General features: G+C 51.3%; 1 protein-coding gene across 4 annotated transcripts in view; it reads left to right on the forward strand.

Moving 5' to 3' along the window:
* The window catches only part of Rassf2 (Ras association domain family member 2), a 39,092-nt gene that overhangs the window by 157 nt on the left and 22,381 nt on the right, over window positions 1–16,554 (forward strand). The window contains exons 2-3 of one of the 4 annotated variants that reach the window (XM_033761200.1): window positions 768–833; window positions 8,717–8,787. The exons of 1 other annotated variant lie outside the window; for it this stretch is intronic. The gene's annotated coding sequence lies outside the window, so the exon portion shown is untranslated. Of the gene's footprint in view, window positions 33–767; window positions 834–8,716; window positions 8,788–16,554 lie in introns of all 4 variants that reach the window. 2 more of the 4 variants (XM_033761199.1, XM_010607542.2) reach the window with 2 other exon arrangements.

The following is a 16,554-nucleotide window of genomic DNA, read 5'->3' on the forward strand; positions in this document are numbered from 1 at the left end:
CGGGGCGCGGGGCGCGCGATTCTGGGAGCAAGGTGCAGGGCGCCGCGCGGTCCTCTTCCTCTCGTCCCCTCGCCTCGCCCAAAGTTTCAGCTCCTCTGTCTCTTCCTGAGCGGGTCGCGTCTCTTCTCCCCCAGCCGCGGGGTGGTCCCGGGTGTGCGGATGCCCCAAGGGCCGCATGGGCTCGGAGCCCCAGCGCGCCCCGCCTTGCGGCCGAAGAAAGTTGCGTCTCGGAGCTCACCCTCCGCTCTGACCCCGCGGTTCCTTCTTCCCTCTGCGGCCAAGGGTGGCGGTGGGAAGCTGCTCGCACCCCAGACAGGGTCTCGGGGACTCCCTGGAGAGGCAGGGCCGAGCAGCAGGTGCAGGGCTAGGCAGGCCGCCACAGCCCGGGAAGTGTCCGCGCCAACCCGCCCCCTTCCTCCTCGGGCGATGGACGGTCCAGAGCGGGGTCGGAGGCCCCAGAGCCAAGTGGGGACGCGGGGCCCTGTGTCTTCCGGGCACTTCCTCCCTGCGCTGCGGTCTCGGGCCGCCTCCGGAGCTGGGCTGAGGTGGCTAGGGACCTAGCTTTTGGCTCTCCTGCACCAGAGAGAGGCAGGTGCCTTGAGCGGCAGGACCACTTCTGCATTTCCAGTGCTTACTTTGCGCTCAGCTCTGAGCCAGGAGAGACCTGGGGACAGCTGTGTGGGTTCTGGACTGTCCACAGCACCTGTGTGCCGCGGGGACAAGCTGAGCGCCCGGCTTCTAAACGGCTATGTGCACTTTATTCCCAGGAGGCTGGAGCCCAGGGCACAAGAGCGCATTAGCAGAGGCTGCGTCCACAGCCAGCAGGGGTTATAGTAAGTACCTTCCATGTGATGAATTAATGTGTGAAAGAATGTGCTGACAGTAATTTGCCACTGGGCAGACTTGGTTCCGGCCACAGCTGGTCCTGGTACAATGACGGGAAAGAAACCCAGATCCCTATAAACATCCAGAGACCAGCTGGGACCTTCTTTCCAGAGCCTGTGAGGAACAGTCTGAAACTTTTCCTGCAGGTGACCTGAGGGTTGAACAAACCCTGGCTAAGTTACACTGGGTTGGGGAAGTGGGCTGTGTTGTCTTCCTGGGTGGTGCTTGTCTGGGTTCAGAGACCCTTGGAGTAGGGCCAAGAGTGTGGCTGTGTTTTGTCCTCTGGACAGGGCATGCAGTGCGCCTCGGGAGGTTGAAGAGGGCCTCAAAAGATGGCTGAGCTTTACAAGTGTGGTCGTTTTGGACCCAGGGGTTCTTCTTGCCCTGGGGGAAGGTGTGGGCAGAGTGTGGGGTGCACCTGGGCACATGGGGATGTGGGCTGGTACAGCCTGGGATTCTTCATGCTGGGGAGCGAGACTCTACTCCTCCTTTGGCATGAAGAGCAGAGGCAGAGTACCGGGGATACAGGATAAAGCTTTGGATGCAGCTAGACATATCTTTCCCAAGGACTCTACCGTCTTCCTCTTTGTGCTACTGAAACCCCATTAGAATGATGACTTTGAGGAGCCCACTGAGAGGAGGCCTAGGAAGGGGGTCCCCCGGCTGGAGTACTGCCGCAGTGCACTCCCTTTGCCCCTGGGGCTCCACAGTTCACCTGTCTACGTCACTGTGCAGCTGCAGTTTGGAGGTCCAGGCCGCTCCCTGGCTTTGCACAGCACAGGAGCTAGTAGGAGTGGAGAGGACTCCACACTGAATTTCACTCTCGGCTCTCTTCTGTACTCTGTGGTGCCCTGGCCATGTGGGGCATCTTCATGGGCTTGGCTTTGATTCCTCGGCCACGTCCTGTGCCCTGAGCCTTCGGACCTCTCGTTCACACTCTGGACTGGGGGGCTGGCTGGAGAGCTGTCCCAGGTTGAGCAGCTTAGCTCCTCAGCTGCCTCAAAGGGCCAGGCTGTGGGGCTGGAGAGAAAGAGGACCTGTCATTAAGGCAGGAAAGAACCTGGGCTTGATTATACTTTCAGTCCTCTTCAGGATATTTTGGCAGGAAGTGTCCTCGCTGCCTGGGACTTGGGGGTGTAGAGGCAGGGCCAGGTTGCCCAGAGAGTTTAAGAAGAGGCTGGGATATGCACTGAGTGTCACCAGCCTGTGACAAATGGCTCTAGGAATGAACACAGTGTTCAGTTTCTGTCCTCAAGTCATGGCTGTTGAAAGCTTCCCAGCTGGGTTTATAAACCTAGGGTAGCAGACCCTCCTGGCACCTCCTGCTCTGCCTGCCACTCTTCACAGTATGGTCCGGTTATTTATTCCAATGTCCTAGTTAAATACCTCTTTGCCTCCCAGAAGAATTTTTACAAGATCTTAAAGTGGGGTAAGCTCCCACAAGCTTGTGATTGCTAGTTTTGTTTATTTGGCCTGCTTGTAGGTTCCCGTGGAGGAAGCAGCCTTGGGAGGGTGTGGGTCAGTGGGTGAGACAGAAGGTACAGTAAACAGGGACATCCTTAGACCCAACAGGCTGAGCCCCAGTGGGTCATTCTTCGTGGTCCCTTGGATGGCAGACCCTGAGCCTGGTGTAGCTGTTTGGGCTAACAGCTGGGGCTGCAGGACTCTGCCTGAGGCAGCTGGGGCTGAACTAGAAAGGGAAATCTCTCTCAGAGGACAGAGACCCGGAGGGTTGGGCAAAGTGACTTAGAAAGGCTTCTCCTTTCCCTTCAGTTGATAAAACTTGAGCAGACAGATTTTTGTGTTGTCTTTGGACATGCCAACCCCAAGTGATTTAGCCAAATAGGCTCGTTTCATTGCCATGGTGTTTTGCCCCCAGCTCACTCTGTTGTGTCTTCATGATTAGTTCTTATTGCTGTAAGTGTGACTGAAGAATATTGGCTTGGACCTCGCAAGCACAAGGACCTGAGCTCAATCCCCAGTACCAAAAAAAAAAGAATATTGGCTCAGAGTTTGACTTGCACTCTAGTCTTTGCTAGCAGCAGGATACGGGGTAATGTAATAATCACGATCAGTGCCCTGCTTGCATTCTCTTGGCCTCCACTAGTGATGACAAATATCACAGCTTCCTCACCTCTCTGTGAGGATCACTGCGATGTGCTCCACGCTGTCTCTAAAGTTCCCGATTCCCAGGTGCTCATAGCAGTAGCTCTCCCTTCCTCGGCTTCTCTTCCCCTTCCTGCCTCACTCAGCCATTCCTCTCACACTCACGTACATCTACTTCAGGGAGAAGCCAACCCAAGACAAGCTTTATTCTAGAGTTACAGACTCTCTTAAAGCCTCAGTTTCTCCAAGAGTCCCTTGCATCCTCCTTTTGTCTACTTAAAAACAAAATCTTTAACAACAAAAAAAAAACATTTCCTATAGCCACACTTGTGTTACCTACCACTGGGCTTCCCACACCGGGCCATCCGAGATTCTTTCCTGCTGGACCAGGGAATGCAGAAGACATTCACCCAATATAATTCTCCCCTTCTCAGGTTCCAGTTGCATTTTCTGGCACAGGCAAGGTGTGTCTCCAAAGAAGGCCTAGGAGGAGAGTTGGAAAGAAGCTGGTTTCTTATGGAAAGGAATTTCTGAACAACTGTGAAATTTCACAGAAACCCAAGCAGAATACATGCAAAGCCCATATATATAGAGAGAGAGATTTTTTTTTTTGGGAGACAGGGTCTCACTATGTAGTTGAAGCTGACCTGGAACTCACTATGTAGCCCAGGCTGGTCTATAGAGAGAGATTTTTTTTTTGGGAGACAGGGTCTCACTATGTAGTTGAAACTGACCTGGAACTCACTATGTAGCCCAGGCTGGTCTCGAACTCACAGCAATACTCCTGCCTCAGCCTCCCGAGTGCTGGGATTATAGGCGTGTGCCACCATGACCAGATTATAGAGAGAAATTTTTAAAAAACTGAATTTGATACCCCTAGTGTAGTTTTCCTCTTACTGCTCTGTTGATAACCCACCCAAGGGTGTCCCTGACTCAGAAATTCTACACATAGGAATTCTTATCTTAATGCTATAATTGGACATGCGTATAGTGGTGTCCCTTGCAGAATTATTCTTTTTTTTTTTTTGGTACTGGGGATTGAACTTGTGACCTTGTGTGGCAGGCAGCAGTACCACTGAACTAAATCCCCAGTCCCTAAAGTTTTTTTTTGTTACCAGGGATTGAACTCATGACCTTGCACTTGCAAGGCAAGCCCCTGGCCCTCAACATTATACTTTATTTTGTTTCTTTGTTTTTTTGAGACAGGGTCTCACTATGTAGTTGAGACTGACCTGGAACTCACTATGTAGCCCAGCCCAGGCTGGTCTGGAACTCACAGCGATCCTCCTGCCTCAGCCTCCTGAGTGCTGAGATTACAGGCGTGCACAACACACTGGGCTGTCCTGATATAATCTTGATTTTAGTAAGATGTCACTTTCTGGGATGCAGATGAGAAAGTCAGCCCAACAAAGGAAATGATTTAAACATACCTCATTCTCCCCAGCTCAGAACAAAGCATTGTTTTAAAGGAAGAATCATAAGTTTATGGTTTTATTGTAGTACTTTTTGCTCTGGATATTTTATTAATAATGATAACAGCATCACCAAAAAAAAAGTGGAGACCAAATGCCTTACAATCATAAATAAGTTAATTTTGGTATATCTATATATTGAAATCCCTTCATGTAGCTTCAAAAGTAAAGGATATAGGGGCTGGGGATTTAGCTCAGCGGTTCGGTGGCCTGCCTTGAAAGTGCAAGGACCCAAGTTCAATCCCTGGTACCAAAAAAAAAAGGATACAGGTATATATCTGTAAACATGGAAATATGTTTCAAGTTACCAAAGAGTATTATATTTGTAAAATATTTCATCCATTTATATTTGCATCTAGAAGGGTGCATGGCAGAATGTTCACGTATGGTGATTGGCTGCTAGAATTTTAGGAGATTTGATTTCCATCATTTTGTTTTCATATGTAATCTTTTACAAATTTTTATTGTGGTAAAATATACATCATAAGATTAACAGTTTTTAAGTGTACAATTCCATGCCACAAGTACATTCACAATCTTGTGTAATCATTACCATTTCCAAAACTTCCCGCTCATCTCAAAGAGATATGCTGTACTCATTGGGCAAGAATCTCCTTTCTCTTCTCCCGCAAACACTGGAAACTTTTATTCGACTTATTATCTTTATGAATTTGCCTATCCTAGGTATATAAGTGGAATTGTACTTTGGCCTGTCTATATTTTTCAAATAAAGCATAAAAAGATTTCATATACTTACATAATAGAAAAAAAAGCAAAGCCCGCGAGGGCGTCATACTCTTTGGCCTCTGGCGGTTCCACAGGGCCCTGGCATCCTTCCTTCCCTGGCGCAGGTGTCACTGTTCTGCCTCATCCCTGCCTGACAGGGCAAATGCAGGTGGCTGGGCTGAGGAACGTGGCCCTGCTGCTGGGAGCTGACCATGGCTGTGGCCTGCTGGCTGCTGGTGGCCGGCGGCTGGGCCTTAGGCCCCAGGCCTCTTGCTGCTGAGTCATGTGGCAGTGGGCTTGGGAGGGTGGCCTGTGGCTTGTCATGCATTGGACCCAGAGGCTGGCCTGCTGTTAGTGAGCGACGTCTAACCAAGTGAATGTGTGATCATTGAGATCGCTCCCAAGATTGAGAAAGCCTCACTTTTTCTACTGTAAACGTCTCTTGTATATCCCAAACCCTGTAACAAACGCGTTATTACATTGTGGCCCTGGGTTCTGAGAGGGCTTTAGCTGCTGGTCCCGAGTACTCCAGAGAGAGGAGCAGTAGCCTCAGGTCATTGGTTCCCCCTTCCCAAAGCTCCAGGTCGGATCTTCCACTGGAGGTGAGGACTGTGGTACTGGGTGCATGGTGAATGGAGGCAGAACAGGGGAGTAAGCATTTCAGGTCTCCACGGAGGTGGAAGGTGGTGAGGGAGCTGTGGGCCACAGGACTGGGGAGCAAGTCCTGTGGCTGGATTCTGGGCTCATGGGATGGGCCAGCGGCTTTTCTGCCAGAGCGCTGTGCAGTGCAGAGACATTCAGTTCCTCCCTAACTGAGCGCCATGATGCTGGTCAGAGTGAAGTTGGGGAGGGCTCTCAGGAGGGCTCTGCATTTTCCTCTGTCCAGGGGCGGCTACTCTTTTCATCCCGCTCAATCAAGGAAGTGTAAAGAAAGATTCTCCATAAACACAGCCACTGAAGGCTATGTCGGACGAGTTCTGTTTCTCATCCCTGATTTTCCTGTTGGTTTTGTCCGCTGGTCAGGGGACAGACAGGGGAGGGTGGGAATACGATGCTGTGAAGGTTTCCCCTCAGCCTCTTGCAGGCCTGTGGAAAGCCCCTCTGTCTGGCTCCGGGAAGGATGGGATAGCTGTGTGGGGGTGAATTTCCCCGAGCAGGTTGTTGGGTGTGTCAGCGGGCTAAAGAGAGTTAGACACAACGCCCCATGGTGGCTGTCACCCAGGGGGCACAGGGCATGCTGGGTCCTTCTCGCTTTTTCCTCCTCACTGTCCCTTAAGTCCAAGGAAGCTGCTTGCTGCTGGGATGGAGGAGGGAGCCATCCTGGCTTTGGGGTTCCAACACTGACCCCAGGGAGCAAGGAGAGAAAAACCCCAAGATCTCTGTGCATTCAGCTGCGAGTCTCAGCCTATAGCACCAAAAAAGGAAGAAGTGCCGGGGTTCCCTACAGGAAGTGGATATGAGGTCAGAGGTGAAGCTCAGAGGAGCCTGTCACTTGGAAACCACGAGTAAACAGGACGTGTGGCCATCACAGAAACTCGTGCTCGGAGGAAACGGGGGACCAAGCCAGCCCCTCCTTACCTGCTGGGATCAGTCAGCACGTCGGCAGGGAGCGGCCCACACACAGGACAAGGGACACAGACCTTAGGCCCTCCCAGGGGACCAGGTCTCCACTTACATCCCTAATTACTGGACTGGAAGGAAGCTTAATTGGTCCTTCCCCAGGTCACTGGGGGAACGGCAGCCATTAAAGCTACCCAGCAATAGTCCTTCGTTTTGAGGTGCACAGGTCAGGGAACATCCCCTCATCTGTGCTGTACTGGGCCAGTGCAGTCACATGGATTCCTCATGAAGGGCCACAAGGTGCACTTCTGTAGGGCCTCTTGTTGCTGTCGATAAAGGGGCTACTTCATATCTGTAGGAATAGTAGGGGCTCAGCTGTCTAAATCTCTGGTCTATCTAAGGCAGAATCTAAATTCCCTGCCCAACCTGGTCCTACTGTAGGTTAAAAGACCCTTCTTACTCTGTTGGGTCCTTCCCAGACCCAGCAGGAGATGGCTGCAGAGAGGCCAAGAAGAAAGCAGGCCCTGCTGGCTGTTAGCAGCAGGCCCCACTCTTTCTGTCCAGTCGTGGCCCTGCCTGGAGGTCTCCATGATGCCCCCAAAGGAAGGGGAGGAGGAGGGGCTTCCAGAGCCCATATGTCGAGGTCCCTGAAGGCAGCACCCAGAGGGTGTGAGCTCGAGCCTCTTCCCCCAGGTGTGCCTGGGCCTCTGCATCTGTAGCCTTTGTAGTATCCTTATAAGAAATCTGAGGGTGTGAGGAAGTGTCCCTGAGACCCTCGAGCCACTGTAGCAAATTAATCAAACCTGAGAAGGGGTTGTGGGAACCCCGGTGTGTAGTCGGGAGATCAGAAAGACAAGTTAACAACCTGAGGCTTGCGACTGACCTCTGAGGCCTGAGAGGACTTCTTGGTCACGAGTCCTTGCCTGGTAGGATCTGAGGCCACTCCAGGCAGACAGAATAAGACCTGGATTGGGTGCAGGGGTGCCAGCTGGTGTCCTTTGCGGAACTGATTGCTGAAATTCCCACCCAGCGGGTGTCAGGAGGTCAGTGCTGCTCGTGGTGAGAAAGGAGAGGGCAAAATAGTCCCTCTGATTTCGCTGGCACCAACCACCCCTCACATCCACAGGTGCACATACAACACACACCCCTCACACACCACACCGCAGGCAATGCGCGGCTATATGTACTACTCACACTCTCCCTTACACACGCACACCATCTGTTCACCTCCACTCACACAGCCTTTTCTGACTGAAATGCTTAGTTCCCTTTTGCCATTTGTGGCCCCACTGCCTTCCTAGTTCTCTGACATGAAGGAAAGGGCCTTTGGGTTTCAGCCTAAATAACCACCGCAAAGGTCCAAGGCTTGTGGACACCTGTGGGGGCTCCTGGAGAACAAGTGGCCTGGGGGGAAGTAGTTTGAGTGTCACCATGCCTGATGGCTTCCCTGGTGACTTACCTGGCCAGGACCCCGGAATGGAGCAGGGTGCAGGCATTTTAGCCAGGGGTCCTGCATCATGTCCTCAGATCACCCACGGATGCTGTGGTTTTGGGGAGGTCAGACCGGAGTGTAAAGGTCCAGAGCACAGGCCCAGGCAGGGCCCAGGTGTGGGGAAGGGTTGGGTGGGGGTGCTGCAGACTCACCCGCCCAGGGATCCCAACCTGTGCCTGCTTGCGGCATCTCCGTTCCTCTTCTGCATGTGGCCCAGCCTCCCTCAAGTGCAAGGTGGCCTGGGCAGGGCCTCTGCCTGGGTGTTACAGTACTGAGGGTTTTTCTGGGGGTGTGCAGAGTGGGGAAGGTTCATGGGGGTCAGGGCGAGGAGGGCTCACTCTCTAGACATTGCTGTGTGACAGGGTCACTGGCTCTGTGACTGCAGCCACTAGGCTCCTGGAGGGCAACCCACGTGCTTCTCCTGCACCCGCCTGTTCCCGCTCCCTGAAGCCACCCTCACTCCTCCCTCCTCTAGGCCAAGTCCCTCTCACTTAGACCTCAGCCAGCACCACAGGAAGAGTCCTGGGCCTCATCCGCAAAGTGATGGTGAGAATGAAGCCTTTCCTTGGGGTTCCTCGGGGGGCCGAGGTGTGTGTGCACCTTCTCGCGCGCCATCCTGGATCACTGAGTCAGGAAGCAAAGCAAGGGCTTTTCCCAAACCCGGGGCTCTCTGACACGCACCCCAGCAGGGCCCAGCCTTAGACAGGGAGTTGATATTCGGGTGAAACCTCTTCCCCTTCACCCAGGGAAGCTGTGTTGTACAGAGTTCTGCTTTGTAGCTGGGTGGTTTTGGGTTTGAGCGCAGCTCTGCCCTTGCTGGAGCTGCATCTTTGGGCAAGTTCGCTGAGCCTCTCCAGGCCCCCGCTGACCCACCTGTAAAGTGGGGATAATGAGCGTTCATTTTTGTTTCTGTGCCGAGGCCCAAACCCAGGCAGGGCTTCCATGTGCTAGGCGAGCGCTCTGCCACTGAGCTACACCCCTGCCTTAGATTTCTCTCTCAGTGGAGTGGTTGTGGGAATCACATGAGTCAAAGCAGGTGCATAGAGAGCCCAGGGTAAGCTCTCCTGGGTGGTAGCTGCTGCCCATTATTCCTGACTGTTCTATCGGCAGCGTGAAAGTTGCCCTGACTGTCCTGTGGAGTGAACAGGGCCCAGAGAGGACACAGCCCGGCTGGGAAGTCATCTTCTATTGGCCAGTTGTGGGGGTCCCTCGTCTTCAGAGGACACCTGAATTTTGCTCCTGCCCCGGGCAGGCTCAAGTGGGTGAAACCTCTACACAGAATCTCTTGTCAACTCTGCATCTTGGCAGGGTCCCAGCCCACAGTTAAGTCTCCTTCCTTGTGTGGCGCAATGGGGCTTGGTTTCCTGTTTGCCATAGGCACTTCCTCCTGCCCTGACGTGAGGGCCCCGAGTGAGGCTCAGGGCCTGGACTACCTGCTCTGTGGATGCTTGGTTACAAAACCGATTCCCTTAGGAGTCTTGACTGGAGCATGAATCACAGTGCCAGAGAACTTTCCCCTCTAACCTGGGTGATCCAGGTTGTCCTTGGGATTCAGAGAAGAGGTAGGGATGGGCCCCAAAAGGGGAAGCTGCACGCCTCCAGTGCGCATTTCCTCTGCATCAGGCCTGGGGCCACATCTGACTTCCTGGCATCTGTGACACGGTGCTTTGGTCCATAAGAAGGGGTCCCCTTTTCCATCAGCTCTCTGCCCACATACACTGGCCCTCTGACACCCACACTGTCCCCTTTTTCCTTGGAAATATTAATAATAGGGAGGGGCTGCTAAATACCCTTTTGCTTTTAGAAAATTCCAATCCTTCCTTTTTTCAAAGGCTGCTCTGAGGTACATCTGGTGCTGTTCTCAGTCCACACAGCACTGTCCCTGCCAGATCTCAGTGGTTCTGGGCATCCTGCTTATAGACTGGCAAGACTGGGGTAGGCCCCAGAGGGTCAGGTGTCGGCAGGATGTTTTGAAGTAGCCCGTACTCTGGATGGTCACCTGGCTCTCGGCCCGCTGCTCCGCCCCTCCCATTGCTCACTCTCACCTTGGTTTAAGGGGACTCTTTCTGAGCCTTCTCCTTCGCTGGCTGGTGCCTCAGTGGAGTCGGCCACCTTGGGAACTCTCCAGAGAAAGCCCTCCTTTCCCCAAGGCCGCGTCTCCCTTTTCCCAGTGCGTGTTAGGAAACAAAAAGCAAAAGCAGTCGCCGAAGGGATTCTTCCTCCTCGTCACTCTGGACTTTCCTACTGGGGCTGCGCCCTTCTGTTCTGCTTTTGCTCCTCTCCCCTGGGGCTTTTCCAGTCAGCACAGAAGATGAGAGATGCTGAGCCTTGGGGCTGGGACAGAAAGGTGAAGGTGAGCTGGTGTCCGTGCTCCCTGACTGCAGGAAGGAAGGGCGCCAGCGTTGGGAAGAACCAAGGCCAAGGACGAATGGGGGATTCTCCTGTCTTCAGGGAGAGGTCCTGCCTTCCAGAGCTGCTTGGCATTTGCTCTGCTCACTGGAGGTCTGGCCTGTGGATTCCCAGGGTGTGGACAGCCCTTCATTGCTTCCGGGGCCGTGTGAGAGGTTGGAAACAGAATGAGGGAAAATAGCTCCTTAGAGTGGCGGTGACAGGCGCTCGACGGGCCTTGAGCTCAGGCAGGTCTGTCCCCACGAAGCACCAGCCTGGCTGCTGCTTTCTTGGCAGGACGAACTTCAGTTCCACATATGTGGTTGGTGGGGTGACACTGTCCCTACCAGGGAGTCCTCTGTCTACTGCAAATAGCGAGTGTTGCCCCGATGGCTGGTAGCTGCCCCTCATCCTGAGAACTGCTCACCTCTCCTCCTAGGGCTGGCCCAGGCGAACCGGCTGGACCTTCCTGCTCCATCGTGCTGTTCTTCACACCCTGGTGCCCCTGGGACAGGCTGTGGCTGGCCTCCAGCTGGACCCCAGTCGTCCCTGAGCTCCAACCTGGCCCTGACTCCCACATTGCCTCACAGGTTTCTCCTGGAGACACTTTCTCAAGAAACCACTTGTGCTGGATATGGCGGGCCACGCCTATCATTGCAGCTACTCAGGAAGCTGAGGCAGGAGAATTACAAGTCTGAACCTGGGCAATTTAGTGAGACCTTGTCTCAAAAAATGAAAAATGGGCTGGGGATGTAACTGAGTATATAGATTTTGAGTTCAATCTCCAGTGCTGCCCAAAAATGGGGGAATGGGAGTCTAAGGCGGAGCACCCCTCCGTTCCAACTGCAGTACTACGAAGAAAACCAAACCAAACCACATGTGCAATAGTCCTCTTCCTGCACTGCTCTCCAAGACCCCTCATGTCCTCATCTGAGACAACAGCTTGGCTCCCGCGGGTTGCTGAATCCATCCCCACCTGGGAGGAGTAATCATGACCACGGGGACATAGGCGGGGTAGAGTTTAGGCTTGGAGCCCCGGCCCAGGGGGAGGGAGAGAAGGAGGTCATCAGGTGATTTCCATGCAGTGGGAAGTGCTGTAAGGAAGGGCAGGCTGAGGGTGAGCGCCTGGCCCCAGCTTCCCCTGGAGGTAATAGGACAGTTTAGAGAAGGAAGTGAGTTCGGATCAGGGTCTAGGGAGCACGTGGGTTGGCTTGGTCTTCTCACTGTGTGAGAAGAGGCCTGGGATGTTCTCTGGCTGGGGGGGTGTCACTTTCAGGGGCCGAGGAACTACGGCTTGGTAGAGGCCTGAGGCACAGGACCTTAGATACAAGCAGGAAGTCGTGGTGGGTCTCCATTGTGGGACAAGCTTGATCCCACTGATGGGGACAGCATTGCCTAGGCGTTTAATGGGTCTTAGGAGAATCCAGAACATTCTGCCAAGCATGAGGCTGTGGCTAGAAGGGAAACAGACTGTCTGGTGGCCAATGTGACTAGGGCCGGGGAGGCGCCTGTCCCAGCTGGGACAGAGAGTCCAGCAGTGTTCATATCTCTGAACGCTTTAGCAGACGCTCCTTGTAGTTAACAGACATCCCATGTACTCTTTATTTCCCAAAGTGATTTCTCTGCTAAGTGCTGATTTAGAGTGACCCTGTCTGCACAGTTGAGTAGGTTTGAATGTTTTAGACTTCCAAAGAGCAACTCCACATTAGTAATTGCTTGTGCAAAATCTGTTCTTTCTCGTTGTCCCTTTCTCCCTCTCTCCTCTTTTGGTGTGATAACGTATGAGGTGTTTCAGCTCTGGGCCTGAGACACCGGCTAATGTTGGGAAGCCCTCTTCCCTTCCTGCTCTTTCCCTTCTATAAAGACAGGGTGACCATCAGTGTGCATTCTCAAGGCGTCACGGTGTGTGATGCTCATAAAGATTCCTACAAGGCATTTTGGAGCCCAGAAGGACTCCTCACATTCTCCATAATAATGGGGAAGCCAGAATTGCAATCAGCCATCTGAGCAAATCCCTCTTTCCAAGGTCACAGCCTCTGGCAGGCACCCTTGGAGGAAGTCTCCAATTGAATCACATTCCAACCTCATAGCCCATCTTCCTCTGACCCTTCCTTGTGTGAGGAACAATACTCTGTTTAAGACTTAACTCTGAATTTCCGGCTCTTTGTTACTGCTGCTGCTGCGTTTGCCCTAATGTGTATATAAATTTAGCTTGGCTTTTTCAGCTGGCTGTGGGTGGTCAGGGAATTGTGATAGTTCAAAGGTTTCTGAAGAGAGATGCAGATGTCGGTGCTGGGTCCTACGTCACCTGGAATTTCAGTTCCACAAACATGATGAACCCTAAGTTTGTCCCCAGTGCTCCTTCCCTGAGAAGTATAAAAGCAAGAGAAAGGTTGGCGAGGGTGAGGCCAGAAAAAACCCGATGGAGCAATGTAAATTTATAGGTTGGATTTAGGCTGTGGCTTTGATAAGATCCCCTGACAGATAAAGAGTGACTGAGCCTTGGAAAAGCCATCCACTGAGGGCCATCAGACTGCTTGATTTTGTATCAGTCTGCTAAATAAAAAGTGGACATGAGGGAAGTAGAACATCATCTTCACATTGAAAGGGGTCTCGGGTGTCCCTTCCCAATTAGGCCACTCACGTATCGAGAGGTCCGACAGGAGATCTTTATTGTAGGGAGGCAAGTGGGAGGCAGGAAGGCAGAGGGAGAGAGAGAGAGAGAGAGGAAGAAGAAGCAGAAGGAGAGAGAGAAGAACAAAGAAAGGAAGGTCCTTTTATCAGTTTTGGGGTGGGCTATTACTTATTTATGAGGAGTGAGCTACTTTTAACCTATCACAGGCCAGATTGCTTTCATGGGCCCAGTCCTGCAGACACAGGTTTCAACTTTCCTGGACCACTGTGGCCGTGCGGGGGAGGGAAACCGGAGATAAGGGCATGAGGTCATTTTAGGAGCCAAGATGTACCAGGAGAATGCAGCCTGTGAGGCGGCGTCACAGCATACTTTAACATGATCAATTCCCTAACACGCATAGATTTATTAATAATTTGAATTTATTTTTCTATGTACTGTGAATTTTTGAGGTAGAATAGAAGAAATAAAGGTAAGTAGAAAGGCGATAAGGAAACGACAGTACTAAGGCATGGTCAGTCATCCAGGGTTGTTCATATCTCCCCCAGTTTTTTAAAAAATTTTTTTCTTCCAGGACCATCACTCAAGTCCTTTAAAGAAACTCTAAGCCAATAAATTAACCCAGATGATAAGGTAAAGGGCAGCAAGCTGGGCTTAAGATGAAGAAACAGATTCTGGGGTTTCAAAGACTGCTTTTAGGCAAAACTTCTGAGATCACTCACCCTCAGGGACTCCTCCCAGACACACTCTTATCCAGACTGCCGATGCAGGGCACCTCTCCCCTGAGGGTCAGCTCTCTGTTGCCTCTGGTGAGCCCTTCTTTAACTCTGCCTGATGCACCTATCTGTCGAAGCCTCTCCGGAGGCGGAGGCGTCTTGGCATTCTATTTCTGTCTTAAGAACCTACCCCATGAGGGGAGTGGAGGACAGAAGGGCCCTGTCTCCTCCAGCCCTGACTGGTGGCCCTTTGTCCATTTCTCCAAATTGAGTGTAGGATCCTTTTCTTTTTTGGTACTGGCGATTGAACTTGGGTCCTTGCGCTTGGGAGGCAGTCACCGGAACCACTGAGCTAGATCCCCGGCCCTAGGCTCCTTTTCTTATCGTTCATTAAAGCCCTTTATGCACTAAGGACAGTGGCTCTTTCTCATGGGTGTTGTAAATATTTCTCCTAATTTGTCATTTGTCTTTTAACTTTGTGTAGGGTAACTTGTTTGTCTAAACAAAAGTTCAAAAACTTTATAGGTTTGCATAAACTTTTTTTCTTTTTTATTTATTTTATTGTTTTGGTACCGGGGATCGAACTCAGGTCCTTGCGCTTGCATGGCAGGTGGCAGAATAAATTTTTATTGTTAATGACTTCTTAATTTTGAGTAGGAAGCTTTTCCCTACTTGAACTTTAGATATTTCCTAATTTTTTTGGCACTAGACATTGAACCTAGGCCTTCATGCTGGGCTGCATGCCCAGCCCTTTACACCTTTAAAAATTTTATATTCAGACAGTCTTGCTCAGCTGCTAAATTGCTTAGACTGACTTGAATTTGTAAATCTTCCTGCCTCAGCCTCCCAGATTATGAGATTATGGGCTGTGGACTGCCACACCCAGCAGTGTTTAAAGTTTTGATTCATCTCTGATTTCTTTGTGTGGAAGAATACGACACAGATTTAGCCTCCCTATCTTCTTTCCAAAGGTCAGCCAAGTCTCCAGTGATGTTTTTTCTCTTGTGGTTGATTTATCTTTGCTATTAGAATTGTTGTTCACATTCTATGTTCCCAGAGACATTTGGGTCTATTTCTGTATGCTCTATTGTTTCATCAATCTGCTTATTTTTTCTCTAGTACCAAATAGATTTAATAAGTATGGAGAAGACTTAAATTCTGTAATTGGTATTCTCAGTAGATTTAAAAGGACATGGTATGAAAAAAGGAACTATCTTAAGAGCCAGGCAGATTGCTTTCAGATGCAAAACAAAATTACCAAATTATAGGTTATAAAGGAGGCAGTGAACAAAGAGAAGTCCTGCAGCAAATTCGGTCCGCAAATTAGAAGATTAGCTAAAGAATTCTGGGGAAAAGAAGAGAGGGGGATTATGAGTAAAAATGGTGAGACTCGGAAGACAGCTCAAGGATGGATGGAGGTGTGGCTGGGTAGATGGATGAAGGATGGATGGATGGAAGGATGGATGAAGGATGGATATTGCTAGACTAGGGCAATAAATGATTTCAGAAAAAAGAACCAAGAGTGGAAGTAAGAGGAGAAATGACCAAGAGAAAAAACAGAATAACCTTTCCCTGGTTGAAGACAGACTCCAGTGCTCGGGTGAGAAGGACTGTCAATGGCCAGGCAATGTTTATCAGGTTCCTGCTCCAACTAGGCTATAGAATTTGTGGCCGAGGTCCCCATGACCTTGTGTTTAAATGAAGTTTTCCTTCCTTGGGCTGCCACCACCAGCTCCCGCCTCTGCTCCACACTTCTCTAGAGACCCTGGTCTCTGAGCTTCTGGAAGGGCACATCCCTTGTTCTCCTTTTTCCTCCTCCCCAGTCTTACCCCCAGGGATTCATCTTCTTTTGCCCACCCTGGCCAACTGAGCTCATCAGAGCCTTGCCTTAGCCCTCTGTTCTCTCCCTCATGACCTCTCCTGCTGACCTGCCCTCCTGTACCTGCGCCTGCTACCTACCCATCCTGTGCAACTCCAGGGGGCGTACTCCTGCCTAGACACATCTATCCCTCAACTTTGCCAGCACTTTAGTTTGGAGGTCACTGCTCCCTCAAAGCCCCCAGGACCCTACCCACGTCCAGATCCGGTCTCTCCTGTGTGCCACCATAGCTCTGCCCTCCCTTCATGGAACTGCTGCATCTTTTTCCCTCTGCTATCAGACCATGTGTCCAGAACAGGGCCCTGCAGGACCTATTTATTTTGCTATAGAGTCGCCTTTAGGAAGCATACTCGGCAAACGATAAATGGTCTCCTCCCTTAGATCCCACATGCTAGGGAAAATATACAATCCTTGTCTGAGCCTAGCTTATTTTGCTTAAGATGATCTCCAGTTCTGTCTGTTTTCCTGAAGATGACATAATTTTGTTCTTTCTGAGTGAATGATATTCCACCGTGCACAGGTACCACATTTTCTTTATCCATTCATGAGTACCTGGGCTGGTTCCACATCTTTATTATTGTGAATTGTGCTGCAGTAAATAAGGGTATGCAGGTACCCTATAGTGTCCTGGCTTTAACTCCTTCTGGTTTATCCCGAGGGGCAGGGTATGGCTGAACCATGTGGTACCTCTCTCTCTC

This window comes from Fukomys damarensis, unplaced genomic scaffold, assembly GCF_012274545.1.
Source record: "Fukomys damarensis isolate Sample0158 unplaced genomic scaffold, DMR_v1.0_HiC HiC_scaffold_7, whole genome shotgun sequence".
Lineage (NCBI taxonomy): Eukaryota > Metazoa > Chordata > Mammalia > Rodentia > Bathyergidae > Fukomys > Fukomys damarensis.